Below are 17,511 nucleotides of genomic sequence, written 5' to 3'. Positions count from 1 at the left end.
AAGCCCCTGCCTGTATTGAATCCTACATTGCACCACACTGGTTTTCTGTCTCCTGGAGCAACAGCACCTCTCAACTCAATCCTCTAAAGGTTGGTGTTCCAGAGTCTTTCTACGCTGCAAGTGGCTACTGGAGTCTTTCTACACTTGCATCCCTCATAAACCCTACCCTACGTAAGCGCGAGGTGTTCGCCGTGTGTTGCCATGATCCCATGGGTCAGTGCGGTCAGGCCAGCTGATGGGTGCTTGACTTTTGGTCTGGAATGCAACTTCACTCATAATAGGCCATTTTGATTGGGCCAACTGCAAAGGTATTGTTACTCCTTCTTTTGTATTCCTTTCCTATAGATTACATATTCATCCAGTGGCTTTAAGGTGCATGACGGCGAAGTGGCAAATGTATTGCGTGTCAGGATTCCGAACCACTGGAAGGGTTTGATGAAGTTGGCACTGATGGCTCTGTTCCCTTTACTGGCCCTGTTAATATATTCCTTTCCTATAGATTACGTATTCATCCAGTGGCTTTAAGATGCATGGCCGGCAGAGTGCCAAACGTATCGCGGGTCAGGATTCAGAGCTGCTAGAAGAGTTTTCTGAAGTTGTCACTGATGGTTCTGTTCTGTTCACGGGCCCTGTTAAACGTATAACTCCAACACGACGTTAGGTTATTGGGGTTAATGCATGGCTTTTGACTCCCACGGGACGCCTGCACAATTAGTCACAGTAAAAGCAAATGCAGTCAGCCGCATTAAAGCTGTTTTTGCGTCCCCCAATGCTACTTTGAAAGGTTGCCATGAGAGCGTGTGCTCTCGGAACCATGTTGACCCAGAGGACTTGTTGGACTGTGCGGATTCCAATTTTGTCTCAGAGTGATTACCTCTGAATTAGCAAAAAGAGTGCGTTTATCCTTAGGGCCCAGCACATTGTTACTTTATCCTTCCACTGTTGGTAGTTCTGAGAATGTTATGGATGAGGTTACTCTCTGTAACTCTACTGGGAAACTAGCGTCAGCACCATGCTCTTGGGGGAAGGCTCTGTGGTCTCTCCTACCCAAGTGGAAGCTCAATTGTTTTTCAATCAGCCAGGTCCTGATTCATTGTGCTCTTACTCTCCTGTAAACCATCTTCTTACCATCTCAAGCTCAACAGAAACATTTGGCTACGTCAAAGCACTTTTTTGACCAACATTCAAGGCAGGAGGATCCTGTAAATAGACGCTTTTAGTTTTCCAGTGTTCTCTCAAATTTTGGATACAATGGACAGAGGCCATGATCAGAACCTGCACGAACTGCGTGAGGTCCATTCAATTTTAAAAGACTTGTCAGCAAAAATGTATTTAATTGAGGGTTTTATCCTGCAGTCTGGTATTTACAACCCCTGGTTACCTGAATGATAAAAAGATCGGTTGAATGTGTGTCGCTGTCTAACAAGTGAAACACGTTTGTGTAGTGTTGTGTTATTATGTGTTATACAAGCAAATGCACATGCCGGGGTGCTGTCGCGCAAGATACGAAATGTCTAATATGCATGCCAATGTATATATACATATAAATGCCAATAAAAACATTTCAAAATAAATGGAGTCTGGTATTTACAGCGTGAATGGAGGCAAATATCAATTTCGACTGCTTGTCAAACTTTTTTGGTTAAACCCTGTTCAGTCATGGTGGAACTGGCAGAGCTGCGCAGGACGGTAGAATCACCCTCCCTAATTGTCCCTGCATTAGTACCACTGGCACCTGCTGAAGTGTTTAATTGTCCCATGGTTGAGACAACTCCAGTTCTTCCTTTGACTTTGAGTTGACGAGTGGTAGAAGCCACCACTGAGTCCCTGTCAGTAGGCGTCCATTTGCCTCCACAGGCTCACGGCTTCAAAAAGAAAAAAAAGAAAAAAATACAAAAAAGTCCTGTATGTAGGCCCGGAAGAAATACAAAGGCTCTTTAAAATGTCTGTGCTCAGTAAAGGCACAGATTGAACTGTTCTCGGAGGAAGACTCTCCCTTGGGTATGTTTGATGCATCGCCAAATGTCTCCAATTCCCCTTCCAATTCAAAGAGAGCGCTCCTGCGCAAGAGGGGAAAGTATGAGAACTCCTCTAATATGTGCGTCCCTAAGCAGACCCTAATGGTAAAACCTGATATTAAGCCTAAAGAATTAATTACAGCTTATTTGAAACCCAAAGATAAAACCACTTCTGTTGTCCTGCTAAGTCTCTCTATGCTCTCCACTTATTGGGTGGAGTCTGACGGATATGATGATGACTTGAGTGTCCACATGGTACACAATTCCTTGGTTTCTAACCCGGTGTTGACAGCAGCTCAGAGAGGGTGATCTGTCATCCTTCCACATTAGGAATGGCTCAAGTCTCTGTGTTGAAGCCGACTGCTCCTACCTTTGTGCCATCAATGTATATGCCTCATGCAGTCATAGAAGAATCCCCTGAATTTACTACTATGGAAGAAAGGAGGCTAGAGCCATGAGGTTGGTTTGGCCGTCTAGCGTGATAAGTCAAATCTCCGGCCTCTAAAGTCCCAATTAGGTCTCCCGCCTTTTAACTCCCATTGAAAGAGGAGGCAGAAGCTTGTAAGGTATTGCCAAATTTGGTTGGGCCTGCTTTGCATCTAGAGGATAATGGGCCTCATTACAAGTTGGGCGGTAACCCTGCCAGTGCTACTGGTGGGTTGCCGCCGGACTTGCAATATTTACTGGTGCCTGGCTTGCCGATAACACTCGGGTATTACAACTCCGGTGTTCCGGGAAGTCAGGTGCCGGTAAACGGTAAATCCCCATTCCCATTTGAGTCCCATAACAATGGTGCCGGTGCTTCCGTGAAGCTCTGCGTGTGGGTGACATTCCACCCACCAGGTCTGACCCTGGCATGCGGAACAGCACCCGCCCGCACATTCATAGTTTGCCGGTCAGGAAACAATGGTACCGGTAAGCTCACGGACACTGTTGTTTCCGGACCGGAAAACTTGTAACGAGGCCCAATGTATCCTACATTTCACTCAAATGTATGTTTAAGATTAATGGGTCCTACCCATTGAATTTCCAATATATTTTGGCACTATTCAGAGAAATTCCATCATTATGATATCATATGATATGGCATTTATAACGTGCCTATACACAAGTGTTTGAGGGTGCGACGAGGCAAGGGAGGGGGAACAGAGCGAAGACAGACTAGGCTACTACTAGGCTAGGTGACATTCAGACGGGACAGTGCAGTACATGGGCTAATAGAATAAAGAAACAATAAGTAAAAGTACTGCCAGCAGGTGGCAAGTGCAAGGGTAAGTGCATGCATCAGGTGTCAAGTGCTGGTAGTGGGACTGTAAGGATACAGAAAACAGTCCCCAAGTGCGGGGGTTGCCAGGAAGGCAGTACAGGTGTACGACTGGTGGGAGAGGGGACCTGGGCCCAAGCTCAGAGGGTGGCCAGGTAACCAGTGCAGTTTCGGTTTCAGCAAGGAAGTCAGCAGGGGAGAGGAGGAGAAAAAGCAGAAGCAAAGAGAAAGGCTTTGAGGTGCTTCCGGAACCAGAGATGATTCTCCTCAAGTTTCAGAGAGGCAGGAAGGCTGTTCCAGAGGGAGGCCCAGGCCGAAGAAAGAGATCTACCACCAACTCGTTGCTTGGAGAAGCGACTGACCCTGAGGGAGTTGGAAGCAGATGAGCAAAGAGCTTGAAAAGGAAGATATTTAGGAAGAGAGAGTTGAAGGTATTGATGCCCCAGATGGCCTTGTGGACAATACAGAAGGTTTTGAACTTAATCCTTGCAACCACTGGAGCCAGTGTATAGATTTCAGTCCTGGAGAGATACGATCCCTGGGCTTGAGGCCAAGGTCAAGTCTCGCAGTCCTGTTCTGGATGAGTTGCAGAGGGTGCAGAGTAGAAGCAGGCAGATTTAGAAAGAGGCTGTGGCAATAGTCCAGCCTAGAGAGAACCAGAGCTCTGGAGACAGTGAGATTCTGGGGGAACGAGAGGAAAGGAAGGATACTTCTGAGGATGTGCAGTTGGTAGTGTGACTTCTTAGCGACGTTGGAGATGTGAGGAGAGAAGGAGAGTTTGGAATTGAAGATGACCGCAAGGTTTTTAGCCTCACAGGTAGGAGCAGGAAGAGGGCCAAGAGAGGCCTTACAAGCATTAACATCAAGAGATATTGCCAGAATATTCTTTCTTGTCTTTAGATGGGTGTATTGTAAAAGTGGGCTTTTATTCTCATTTAATTACAAATCTGTTGGTGGCTGAAACCGACTGTCTGTACAATATGGTCTACTTGTTGACTGAAGAAACTGAAGAGTCACTCTCTGATGTTCAATGGGGGGTGTGGGGTAATGGGCCTGAGCAGAATCCATGATAATCCCTGTGTATTAATGTTAAAGTAGACACCAATAGTATAAATGATGTTGGGGTGACCCACCTGGCCGAACTTTCAGTGGTGTATGATTGGGCGCATCTAATGAATTCTCTGCATGAGACTAAGTTTTAAAGGGGTCTAAATGAATTACTGGTATCAGATTGCTCTGGTGAAATACATGTGGGTTCCATCACCTCTGCACTAATGGTGATATTTGGGAAAGGGCTGACCTGATTTTTTTGCAGGAGCCCGCTCAAAGAGGGTTAAGAGGAATATCTTTTGGGTGTTTAATTAGCGATTGGCGGGTGTCCCCAGGTTCCAGAGCTGAAAAACTGCTTTTGGGGTGTTGCAACATTTTGAGAACGAAAATAATTTGACGGAATGCAGTGGTCCTCTCATGGAAATGCTTAATTGTGTTACATATTTACTAGAATCCTGCTTCGACATCTTTGGTAGATTATTTGTCTGCAATTACTAAAGCCATTGATCCTTGTTGTTCCTGTAAAACAAATTGGGGTTGTTATTCTAGGTGGTTTTAATTCAGAATGGAAGCTGTCGAAAACATCCACAAAATGCTAACGTTAGAGGGAAATTGGTTCGCTCTTTTTTTTTAAAGTGTGATTTGAAACCTCTCAATGGTAACAATGAGGGGGATAGGCTGCCAATTACACCTGGTCTAACGGTACCCATGGTTCAACTCTGAACTATGCGTTCAGTTTAAGTCACATGACTGTTAGCTTCCATTCTTCGGTAGTAAAATGTAGCTAAAAGAGTGATCACTTGGAGCTGTTGATATTTTTGGGAGGGACTAACATGGACTAACACGGTTGATCCAATGTTACATTCTGTGGGCCAAATCGAAATGAGACGGAGAGATCATGCTATATTTTGGCAGCCTAAAGTTGCGCTCCGTTTTAATTATAAGGTGGAACAAGATCTCATTAAGGTAAAGTTTTTAGATATGCTTTCCTAGAATTTTCGCACCTCACTTTCAGCATGTATTGCTTGGTCTGATTCCATTTAAAATGTTGAGCCAAAACGCAAACCGTTTGAACCTAACTCCCAAATCGAATGCATTGGTTACCTTCAAAAAGCGACAATTAAGAAGGGACCTTAGAAAAGCTAAAAATGTGGAAGGCAACGGGATAAAAATAATATGGAAACTAAAGGGTATAGTGTATAGAAGTTGCCTTAAAAGCCATAGGTATCTACTGTTTCAGGAGGACACCAAATACATGTTGTCTACATTAAGATCTAGAGATTTGTCAAACTTTTGGAGGCTAATTAGGGGGTCATATGTCCAAACGTCTTTGTAACTATAGTCAATATCTGGGGCTCAGTGAGAGGTTTACTTTAGGAATGTGCATACCTCCCAGTACCCCGAAAAGTAAAAGGTTGTTTACTCGGCTAGCGGGTTAGAACCCTCTGTTGTGTCCTCATAGGAGATTTTGAATATAGATGCTGAGGGGATTCTGCTTGCCATCAAGAGAGCAAAATCCTCTAATGTGCCAGGCCCTGATGGTCTAACGAATGTAACCCTAAAATCGGCACCTATTTTAAAGGGTTGAAGTGCTACTGTTATTGTAATATCCTAGTGAGTCATTAGTTCCTGTCAACCCGGAAGGAGGTGTACTGGGGAGACCCCCGGCCGGCCCATAGAGTCGGGGTTTGCTCCGAAGTACTTTGAGAAGAGATAGCTGCACCTTGAGATGGATTGGGGTGCAGATTTATTACTCCAACAACAATTAATAAGGACAACTGAATGGTTTGGCAAAGGGAGTCCGTTTAATAACAAGTACAAAAAACGGGAGTCATGGAAATAAGCAGTGATGCGATCGTCTGTCTCGCTTCAACTCCAATGAACTTCATAAGAAACACACTGTTTATACTGTAAATTTGTCATAAGTGACAACATTCAAAAGTTAATAAGCATTTCTATTGGTTAGGAAAAGTTTACTTTAATATAGGTGCTATATCTGTATATGGTAACAGAGTGAGGGATTGGGTAAAACACTGTCAGGTGGGCGTCTAAGCCCTTCCTTCAAAATGACTACTGTGGACGTCATCAAAAGTACGACGTCCCATTGGTTCTACTAACTATAGGACCCTAGATTATTTGGTCCATTGCAATTGGGTTGGCACCAACCCCATGCATACATCTCCACTTTACTTAGTAGCAGGCAGAATGGTCAGCCATGTGCAGGGTGCCCCGTAAGCTACCCAGCCTTCCTCCAATTAAGGTTACAATCAATCATCACTTCAACAACAATGTATCAATTATATTACTGTGGTTGGCCTCGAAACTGCATCTTCTGCTTGGGAAAGTTCCGCTATTTTCTCCTGGGCGGATGCCAGGCGTAGGTGTGAACTCGTGCTGCTCCTCGCTCGCTGGTCACGTGATGCAGACACCGTGAATTTGCCTAGTCTCTCTCCGTTTGTGCATTTAATTCTTATTCGGCTTGCCACCTGCCTACGTTTCCTTATCTTGACCTTTCAGGGACAGGATATTCTGTTCTTAGGTTTCAATTAGATGTAGCTACTGTTGTTTCCTTCTATTGGAATGACCTTGGCTCTCTTGGCATGAGTTGCATCTGTTGAGTTTAAATTCAGCCGTCTCTTCTCATTTTGCTAGAATATGAATCTTGTCTTGTTTGGCCTTTAGTAACCTGAATTGATTCTGCTTTTCGCGTAAAGTGGAATCACACTTATAATACTGTGCTTTGTTTTGAGGTAGATTAAATACAATGGCGCTTGCTGTCCTATTTATTCTACTTAGCATAGCAAGCCGTACTGTTTTCTTAGCTTTCTTGCGGTTTCAAGCATATGTACAGGTGTTAGCTGGCTGAATATCTTCATCCTGCTTACAGCTTAACTCTCTTACGTTTTGATAGCTTCCTATCAATATAAGCTCACAATCTCTTTTCTCATGGTGTTTCGTCTCCTTGTGTCATTCTTGGTTCGTCATTTGTTCTATCTGTGAGTCCGTCCGGGCTTTCATGACGTCACCATTCGTCTTCCATTAAGACCTTTTTGGTTTCTTCCAGGACGGTGCTTAGGCAATCTTCATTTCGTCTCATTTGCTGGTAGGGTTTTCTTAATGGATACCTTAATGTCCATGGTTTTCTTGCTATAGGTTCTGTTCTTCTAATGGGTACAGGGCAGAGCCCTACTGCAGCTCTATGCTGGTGTATTTGCTCATCATATGTCACATATCTCAGTGAAAATGTTCCTGGTACTTCAAAATGGATGATTGGAGTGCAGGCTTTATTTGGGTAGTGATTTTCAAAAAGGGGGACAGAGTGGATCCTGTGAATTACCGCCCCATCTCCCTGCTGGATGCATCATATAAGATCTTCTCCAGATTTATACTGCAGGCTATGGAACGCTGGGCCAAGGACCCTGGTAAACTGGACATCAATCAGTCCGGATTTAGGAGGGGTACAACTACAGCCCCTAACTGCTTCTTAATCCGGCTATTGACTAACCAATATCTTCCGTCCAAGAGCACTCTGTATCTGGCCTTTTTGGACATCACTAAGGCATTTGACTGTGAAGATCATCTCCACTTATGGAACCTGTTAAGGGTGTGGGTGTGTCCAGATTACCTGGTTGATATCTTGGAGCAGCTGCATGCAGATATTTGCTTGAAAGTCAGACTAGATCAAAGGGGTAAGTATATTGGTTGGATCTATGTGGCATGTTAGCCCAATTTTTATTTCACCTCTACATTTTGGGAATAGGAGATGCTTTAGGAAATATTGCGGCAAACCCCTCGAAATTGGGGTCCATTAAACTCCATTGTCTTCGATATGCGGATGATCTTGGTTTAATAGATTATCCCACATTAGGTCTGCAACAATCATTAACAACTGTGGGGGAATATGTTAAGGAATTGGGCTTGCACATTAATGTGCCTACATCAAGGTCCTGATTGTCAGTTGCCGTAAGCCTATATATAGAAGGACACGCTTTTGCTGGTATATCGATGACCTAAGAATGGAGGAGGTAAGTGAATTTAAATATTTGGGCATATTACATAAAGCCAAGAATTCAGTGGGCTTGGCAAATCAAGCCCTTAAAATAAACACCATCTCAGCAGCCACCCAATTTAGGGTTTTTGATAAAAAAATATGGGCGGTTCTCACTTCTCCTAGTGTTAAAAATTTACAATCAAATGTTCGTGACCAGAATGATTTACAGAGCTGAGGTACGGTACGAGGGTTTGGACTGGTCCAAAATTGAGTCAACAATTTGGAAGCACATTTCATCTCTTCCTTCCAGTACTCCTTTTGCTGCTGTGCAACATATTTTGGACCTTGTATAATTAGAGGCAAATGTATCCTGGTGAAGAATGCAGTTATTAAGAAGTATCTTATACCCCCCCCCCACCTTCACGCTGTTAGAACATCTGAATAGTTGTTTTAATCAGGGAAACTGTGTGTTACTAAATCTATGGATTAGTGGTTTGTTGAGAATGTTGGAATTTAACAACCTATCCTTACATCTAATGATTGAATACACAGCACTTTGTCATCAACGTGAAACAATGTTTGAATTATATTTTTGAAATAGGCCACTTCTCTTACGGGAAATACTGAGGTGGAACTTACTCTTAGAACCTAGTGATCAACTATGTACACTAGTTCCCACTTCCTAAGATTGTTGAACTAATCTCAGATGTGCCCGTAGTCAAGGTATTTGTCCTGTTTACCTTAAAGTCAGCGTATCACTAGATTCCTTTGCACCCTGACTCAACTGACTTGACTCCATTCATTACACATATCTGGCTGTTTAGGTGTTTGCGTATGCCCTTCGTGCTTGTGTCTGCAGCAAATGTTTTTTAAAGGGTAATGTGTACCATACTGGGTGATCTCGCTGGTGTCAAATTCTACCAAGATGACATTTTGATCTAGGGATGTGACTTGGAGGATCATGATCATAGATTACGTCTAGACCTGGACAGGTAAGGGTGGGTCTGCCCTCACCATGACGTTACAGAAATATCATTTTCGGAGGCGTGAGATTGTGTATCTTGGTTACATTCTATCAAGTGCAGAGTTAAAGAGATTGTAGAGGGGCCTACTCCCAAGAACAAAGTGGAGGTGCTGCCATTTCTTGATCTTTTGCTGATTACTATGCAAAGTTAATTAAGGGGTTGTAGAACATGTGAGCTCAGGAGACTTACACTAAAAGGAGCTAGATTTGAATGGTCTCTGCAAAGTGAGAATCGGTTCTATGTGATTTTCAGAGACAACTTTTTCAGAGGTATTTTTCAGCGAAGCAATAACAGAGAAAAAAAGATCAATTTCTTTTTTGATTTGGTAAGGACCCCCAAACCCTGATTTCCCTATGTGTTTAACCCCACACCAACCACCTCCCCAGCCGTTTTAACAGTTTATCCCACCCCATATCTATATTCTTTTAAATTGATGTTTGTTCTCTGAAAAATACCTCTGTTTTCTTTTCTCTGTTCAGTGGTTTCAAAGTTAATCTTAAAACCATTGTCTAGATGCAACTGAAATGGACCTTGGAGCTGTTCTAATGCAAGAACACCTAACAGGGTCAGAGTGTATGATAGCATTTGCATCCAGGATGCTGAAAGATGTATAGAAACAGGAAACTTTGGCCGTGATTTGGGCCATTAGGAAATGTAAAGGTTATCTTTATGGTAGGCCGTTAACATAGAGGACAGATCACAAACGTCTTGTGAACCTTTTTTTTAAAAAAGCAGGGTTGTATGGGTGACAAAAGTGCAAGGTTTCAATTTCTTAAATGAACATGTGGATGGAAGGAGAAACACAGTACCTAAAGTGTTGTCACGTAATGCTGTCTCGGATGAGATTTCAAGTGGTGACGATAGGGTTGATGAAGATATCAAGAACATTTTTAAGACTGCTTAAATGAAAACAATCGTCCAAAGCATGCGAAGAAGACGAGGTATATCAGTGCATTAAACTTATTGTTAGGGAGAAGTGGCATTGTGATAGTGAAGGGATGAGGGGAATCATCATTCCTGACATACAAATCTCAAATGCATCAAGGATGACCTGTGCATACAAGGAGAGTTGGTTTGCAGAGGAGAGTGATTATTAGTGCCAGAAGGCCTGAGGCATGCTGTAGTAGAGCTAGGACATAAAGGCCATATGGGGATCTCTAGTACCAAGTTGGTCATAAGGGCAGATTTCTGGTGGCCACAAATGGATACTGGCATTGAACGACAAGTTAGGGATTGTGAAGTTTGTAAGGAAAGATGTTGAAAACAAGAGTTTGTAAGGAAAGATGTTGAAAACAAGAGTGCCTCCCATGGTGATGCCAACCATACTGCGTGTTTCCGTGGGAGGTCATTGCCATTGATTTGTTAGGAGCTTTAAATTTACCAAGAGTTAGAGACCACTGTCCATTATGTTTGTAGACATGTGTGTCCAAATGGCTTTAGGTAGTGTGTTTGAAGGAAATCACCACCACTAATGATATTACATTTTTAGGAAGGAGTATTTCTGCAGGAGGGTTTCCCTTTCAGGATTGTCAGTGACAATGGGGCGCAGTTCATGTCTCTAAAATGTGAGGATAGTTCAGCTAATTGGGTAAAGAGCATAAAAGAACCTCTTTGTACCATCCACAGAGTGATGGATGTGTCAAAAGATTTAATATGACCATTATGAATGGTGTGAGGATTGCTCTTGCCAATAATGAAGACTGGAGGGATGCGTTGTTGCATATGGTGTTCCAATAGAGGGTTACCACTCACAGGTTGAAAGGGGTTCCTCCATTTGAACCTTTTAGTGGACATACGCCAAATACGCTTTTGCCACCTGGAAGGCTCTGTAAATTAAGATGGTTAATGTCGGATTCCGAGAGGATAAGGTATTGCACTGTTAGTTAGCGAAAGAATTGGATAGCCAGAGGCAGGGTTGTTTGCACACAAAGTTTGCAAGGGGAGATAAGGTAAAAATGTTGCTACCCAGAAAAGGAAGCAAGTGTGATTTTATATTTTCCACCGTGAAAGTGGTAGAAAGGGATTATGGCAATGTTGTGAGAGTTTGTGGTGGTGAAGTGTGGAACAAAAAAGGGAGGCGACCTTTAAGTGCTTTGTATCTTACCTTGTTTAACACTCCTGAGGAAAGAAAGTGTGTTTTAATGTTAAATCCTGTTCTGTCCCTTAAATGTTAAGTGCTGTGTTATTAGTCAATGTGTACATAGTTGACACAATTATTTATCTTATACATAGTTTAGATCTCAGAAGAATGGAATGTAGTGACTTCATACTCCTCACGTTGCTGCCCATGTTATGACTTGACAGAGAGCACTCTGGAGTCAGTTGAGGCACAACTCGGGGACAGTGGTCGCATTCTTACTGTCATGCTCATATTTCAATAAAACCTACCTTCCACCATCACGTAGGATGTGTAGTTGTAGATAGAATGTTTTGGTAACAGCAGCTATTTGGTGTAAAGGAAATGTGGTGGGGGTTGATGGTGAAGCCAGGGGATTTTAAAGTCATGGAGAGAGATATGTGTGCACTGTCTGTGGCAAGTTCTTTGATCCAAGGTTTGAAGACAGATTTGTGGCTGAGGGTAGATAAGGAGGTACTGGGTTTTGGAAAGGTTGAGTTTGGAGAGGTGGGTGGCCATCCAATTGGTGATAGTGCCAAGACCACTTTTGAGGGTGTGGATTTGTGAAGGGGGATGAGATTTGGAAATACATGTGTGTGTTGTCTGCCTATTGATAGAAATTTTTGTTGTGTTTGCTATGGGTCTGTCAGTGGAATTGTACATACTGGTTGAAAAGGAGAGGAGACTTTGCAGAATCCTGCAGGAGTGCATACTTACCTGGGGTGGGGCCGGTTCCATAGGGGGCATGGAGATAATGTGCATTCTGTCAGTGATGAAGGAGGTGAGCCAGTGCAGGACAGTACCTGAGAGTGTATTCCTGTGGGATAGGATGTTGAGAAGAATAATGTGGTCAATGATTTTGAAGATTACAGAGAGTTCAAGGAACATGAGTACGGTTGTGTGTCTTTGATGTTGAGGAGGCCAAGAGGATGTGGACTGTAGAAGTCTCTGTGCTGTGTCCAAGTTGAAAGTCAGACTGGAAGGGGTTGAGGAGTTTGGTTGTGGTAGTACATTGTTTTAATTTGGGATGTGACAAAAAACCATGATTCTGGCAGGATAGTAATGGGGCAACAGTTTTTGTAGAGCGTGGTGTTGAGTCAAGGGATGGTTTAATTAGGAGGGGAGAGATATGTCCAGTTTTGAGTGCAGAGGGGATGCTACCATGTGAGAGATCGTAGTTGATAATGTAGAGTCAGGGCAGAGAGGGGGTGGTGATGCATTTGGATGTGGCTTGTGGTGGGCATACATCATCCAGGAAGGATGCAGGTTTTGTTTTGACAGTGAGGCTAAGAGAGTGTCTGTCAATGGGGTGGAAGGTGGCCCATGTGGCGGAGGGAGTGGAACAGTATTTCTGATGTGTATTTTAGAGTAGATGTAGTCCATGATGGAGTTGCAAGCTCAAGTGGATGGGATGTAGAAGGTATGAAAGGTTGTTTAGATAGGGACATGCTGATGTTGAAATGTGTATGTCTATTATCAGTGAAAGTTTGGACTTCTTGGAGTTAGTAGGTGGCTTTGGAATTGTGTATCATAATTGTGTATTTGTTGGCACAGTGTTGATTGGTGTACTTGTGAAGGGCATGGGTTCTTTAGTAAGGCTCGTTATAGGTGTCTGGCTCCCTGCTTGATAAAGCAGAGGCCATTTTTGAATCATGGTTTATGGGGGTGTATTCTGGGTTTTTGTGATTTTAGGGGGGAGTATTTTGTCAGATGCTTGTGTAATAATGGTGCTGTAACTTGTTAGGTGAATGGGGGTGTTAAGGTTACATCAGTAATGTGTTTGTTTGGTTGGTCTGTCTGGGGCAGGGAGGATGTGTGGCATGTGAGGCATCTGGTTTGGAGGATAGCAAATGAGAGGCATAGAGAATCAAATGAAGTGTAATGGTCGTGTGTAGTTGCTGAGTGTGGGTGTGACTTTGTAAATGATGGCGATCCAACCACCTTGTTTGTGCGCATTCTCTGTGGTGGGAGAGATTGTTTGGATGGCAGGGATAATAGGTGTTTGGTGGTGTTTGAGCCATGTCTCATTTGAAAGAGTAAGATATTAGTACTCACCCTTAGCTCTGTCTATCCTTTGCTTTAAACGCCAATGCAAACAGGCACCCTAGGAACCCTAGGAAAGTGCTTATATTTCCAAAATAACCCGGAATTACTTTAACAGGAATAAGAAGTGGGTCCACTTTTTAGTCTCTCTAAAGCAACAACAGGATCATAGCATGTAATTAAGGAATTGCAAGAAAGTTGTGGAGTGAGTTTCTAAGATGCACAATGGTGGCATATATGGAGGGGGCATCAGCATGTAACCCTGCCTTTCTTATTCCCCGGAAAGACCATCATGAACAAGTGCAGCGCGTTCCCTAAGTCTCTTCCAGCAGATATGGCTTTGTGGTGGCTTAAAAGAGGGGGTACACAAAATACAGCAGATGCAGGAAGGGAGTTGTCTCCCCAGAGATTGCTGTCAGTACAGCCTTTACGAGCTTATGCTGGCAAGGTCCATTTTGCTGGCTGGGGGCAGTGTGTAGGCTTACCTCCCTGCTGCCACTGTTCAGGCTGTGTACAGCCTCTGCAACCCAAAGAGGAAAAAATGGTGTGACATTTTATTTGTTCTTGTTTCATCTTTATAATTTGGATCAATGTTGGACTAGTAGTAGGGTGGGGCTGAGAAGGTGCATTAGTCAGTAGTCATCCCTGTACTCTTGCAGAGCAGCAGTCAGAGAATCAGTCATTTTGTCACAGGTTGCCTATGTACGAGGGAGTAACCGAGTCAAGCACACAGTGATTTATAATGACATTCATGGTGGTGTTAAGGTTATGTACACTCATAGTTACCAAAGTGGTTGTGCAGCAGTTATGATGGTTGTCAGCCATGGCAGCTGGGTTTGAAGCTTACTTCCTCCAATGATTTTTAAAAAAAGTTATTATTGCTCCCAACTATTTGTTGACAAATAATACAAAATCATGTATAGATGGTTTGTAGTTGAAGCAGTCCCATTTAGAGAACCCTTTTTTCCCAAGAAATCATTGCAGTGATGTATTGTGTATTGGACATTGTAACTTGTAAGCTACTTGACTTTCTGTACCTATGGTATACTCAACCTGTCTTATAGCGCAGAATGCCAAAATCCTCAGCCCAGAAATGAGTCTCATACAAAGTGACTTTTTTGATACTGAATATTATTGCAGACATCCATCAACGGCTCATAACTCTCAGGATCATCCTCACACAGTTCTGCCATCTACTACCACACCCGGGTAAACGCACACCCACAGCAGAGGAAACCTAATGAGGTTGAGCAGGTTCCATGGGAGTTTGAGTGTTGTTCAGTGCTTTACAGCATACTGTGAGGACTGGGGATCCATACATGCCAGTTCTCTCTATTTAGGAGGGAACGGTCAAATTATGTTGATTAAATATGATGCTTATTTGCCGGGATGGTTACTGTATCCCCCAAAATATATCACTTACTCTAATTTAAGTCAATGCTACATTCAGCCTTCCCAGTATCCTTCTCAAAATCCACCTTATGACTGGTCTTAAATATTGTCTTGTATGGTGGTGTCACATCTGTGTGGAGATTGCAATATCATGAGTGTGTTTTGCATGATCCTGAAGGCTAACATTCCCTCACATTGATTTTTTGCAGAACCTGTATGTGCATGTGTACGCTCATTGACAATCAAACTGCTCTCAACTGTGATTGACAAGCTCTGGGTTAGAAATGGGGGACTGGCTTGAGAATCAGGGTTTACAGTTGCTCCTGCCTCGGGATGTGGCAGGTTGTTCTGTGTTCATGTCAAACCATTCTTCAGTACAGGAAGGCATGGTGTGGCTTTCAGCTCACTCTCATTTGGGTGGAGGGTGGCACCTGCCTTTAGTGGAATCATCTGTCAAATAATTGTAATGTGAGCAGGTCAAAAATCAGCTTCCCTTATATTTGATGCTGATATACATTGTCCATGTAGAGTAGTGTAAACAAATGGTTTGAAAACATAGTAGGTTCCGAGTGCACTGAGGGTGGTCGAGCTGTAATGGGAATGCAACCTGAAGAGGTATTGTTTTTGTGTGCACAGTGTAGTACTGATTGTTAGGCAGAATCACATGCAGTACCCTTTGGGAACACTACACATAATTAAGACTACAAGTGTCAGTACAATTTCACCTTTGGTACACGCCTGTACTACACACTGAGTGAGTAATGTGGTAGCAGTGGCTGAGCAGCCAGACTTATCTCATGAGTAAAGTGAGCAGTACAAGAGGTTACACAAAGGACTAGCAATCACAGTGATTCAAACAAACACTTACTCAAGGTTTCTTGGTAAAATAATTTATATTAATTTGCACAGTCAGTTGGAAAACATTCCCCTAGCAAAAGCAGCTCAATATCACAATCCAATATACTACAATACACGACCAAGTTCAGCTCCCCTGAAGTGGGAGCAAAATGGCCCTTCAGTTACTTTAAAAAGGGGTAAAAAAAAAAATAAGGTTATAAGAATCAAAAGCACAAATACTTTCAGAGGTAGGGGAAATAGTTTCAGTTCACTAAAACCAGCAATTCAGTTCAATAGGCCTGGGCCAATGTCAATGGTTCACAGTCTTGTATAGGATAGCACAGTCCTAGTAGTAAACGGTTAAGTCTTTTCCACGGTTTTTAGAAGTAGTTGGTCAGACGAAAATTTGGATGTTGCTTTAGGCAAGGACAAGCCTTCCAAGTCCGGAAAGTTTCACAAACTTTCACCACAGCCGAACGGAGTTCTGATCCTCGCTTGCACAGTACCTTTTAAATGAAGAAGAGCTGTAGCAGAGGCAGTTGTTACTGCCAGTTCCTGCAGATCTCCCTGTTCCTGAGCTTCAGCCGTGGGGTCAAGAAGGAGGATGTCGGGAGGTTCCTTTACTGCCCAGGGAAGAGGCCACAAGCTTGGAAAAAGGTTGGTTTAAGGTGTGAGCTCCTTAAAGACCACAAACTGGTATCCTTCTCACTGGCTATCCAGTTTTCAACAGCACTCTGAAGAAAATCCGACCAGTATAGGGAGAGTGTCCAGGTGACTTGCGAGTTGGTTGTTCCCACCAAACAAAAGGGAAGAAGTTAGCCTTGAAGGTCTTCTCTGTCGATGGAGTTTCAGGCAATTCGGACCTGCAGTAGCCCTTCACCGGTGGACCAGGAGTTGCAGCAGTCGTTTTCCTTCAGCTTGTCTTCGGTTCTTTAGTTGCAGTGGTCGAATCTGCTTTCCAAGTCCCAGAGGCCTGCTTTTAAACAGTTTTCCCCCATTCATTCCATCCGGGCTGTCACTCACACAGCAGGGTGGCTGTCCATGCCGGACAGCCAGCCGGCCAATCATGCCAGAGTGCATTCAGGTCTCCTAGGAGACTAAGTTCAGGGAATTTTCGGGCACCTCCCTCACATCCTGTCCACCCCAGACACTCAGGCACCAGAGGAGGGCTTCAGCACTGAAGCCTGCCAAAGGCCAACAAACAAAGGGACCAAAGCTTGTTTGGCACGCAAGAAGGACCTTTCCTAAGAGAAATAGAGAAAAAAATTGACCGGAGTCTTTTTTTACAGATAGGGCTTGGGCGGTGTATTGGAAAACATGACTGACCCGATTTTTAGCTACTGGTGTTCACGGTCGGGAAAAATCATGGTAGTTTGTTTAAAACCACTGCCACCAGACATTTCAAGTAGAAAAGGGTAACATTTGACTTGTACATGAGTGTTTAGACTTAGGGGATGCTAGGCAACCCCTCCAGGTCTCTATAGGAAGATAGTGTGTGCTGGGTCTGTAAATTTAAAAAGACTAGTAAAGTCAATTTAACTTTACATGCTCTGGGAGACAGTAGTCAATCACAGAGAAGGCATTTAAAACTTGGGAAGTCTGAAGGTCCCCCTGTCCCACTGCACCGAAGGTGCTGTGTGACACACAAGAGAAAGATGATGCCTATGCAGTTGTTTTAAAGCTCCATATCCAAAGAACATAAAAGTAAAACACACATCAAAATACATGAATGAGTGGGAAAAAAGGCTCACACTCTTTCCAGGTAAAAATTCAAA

Source organism: Ambystoma mexicanum, chromosome 1q (assembly GCF_040938575.1).
Source record: "Ambystoma mexicanum isolate Mex_15411 chromosome 1q, UKY_AmexF1_1, whole genome shotgun sequence".
NCBI lineage: Eukaryota > Metazoa > Chordata > Amphibia > Caudata > Ambystomatidae > Ambystoma > Ambystoma mexicanum.
The sequence above is the reverse complement of the archived record's forward strand: the minus strand, read 5'-3'. Positions refer to the sequence as shown.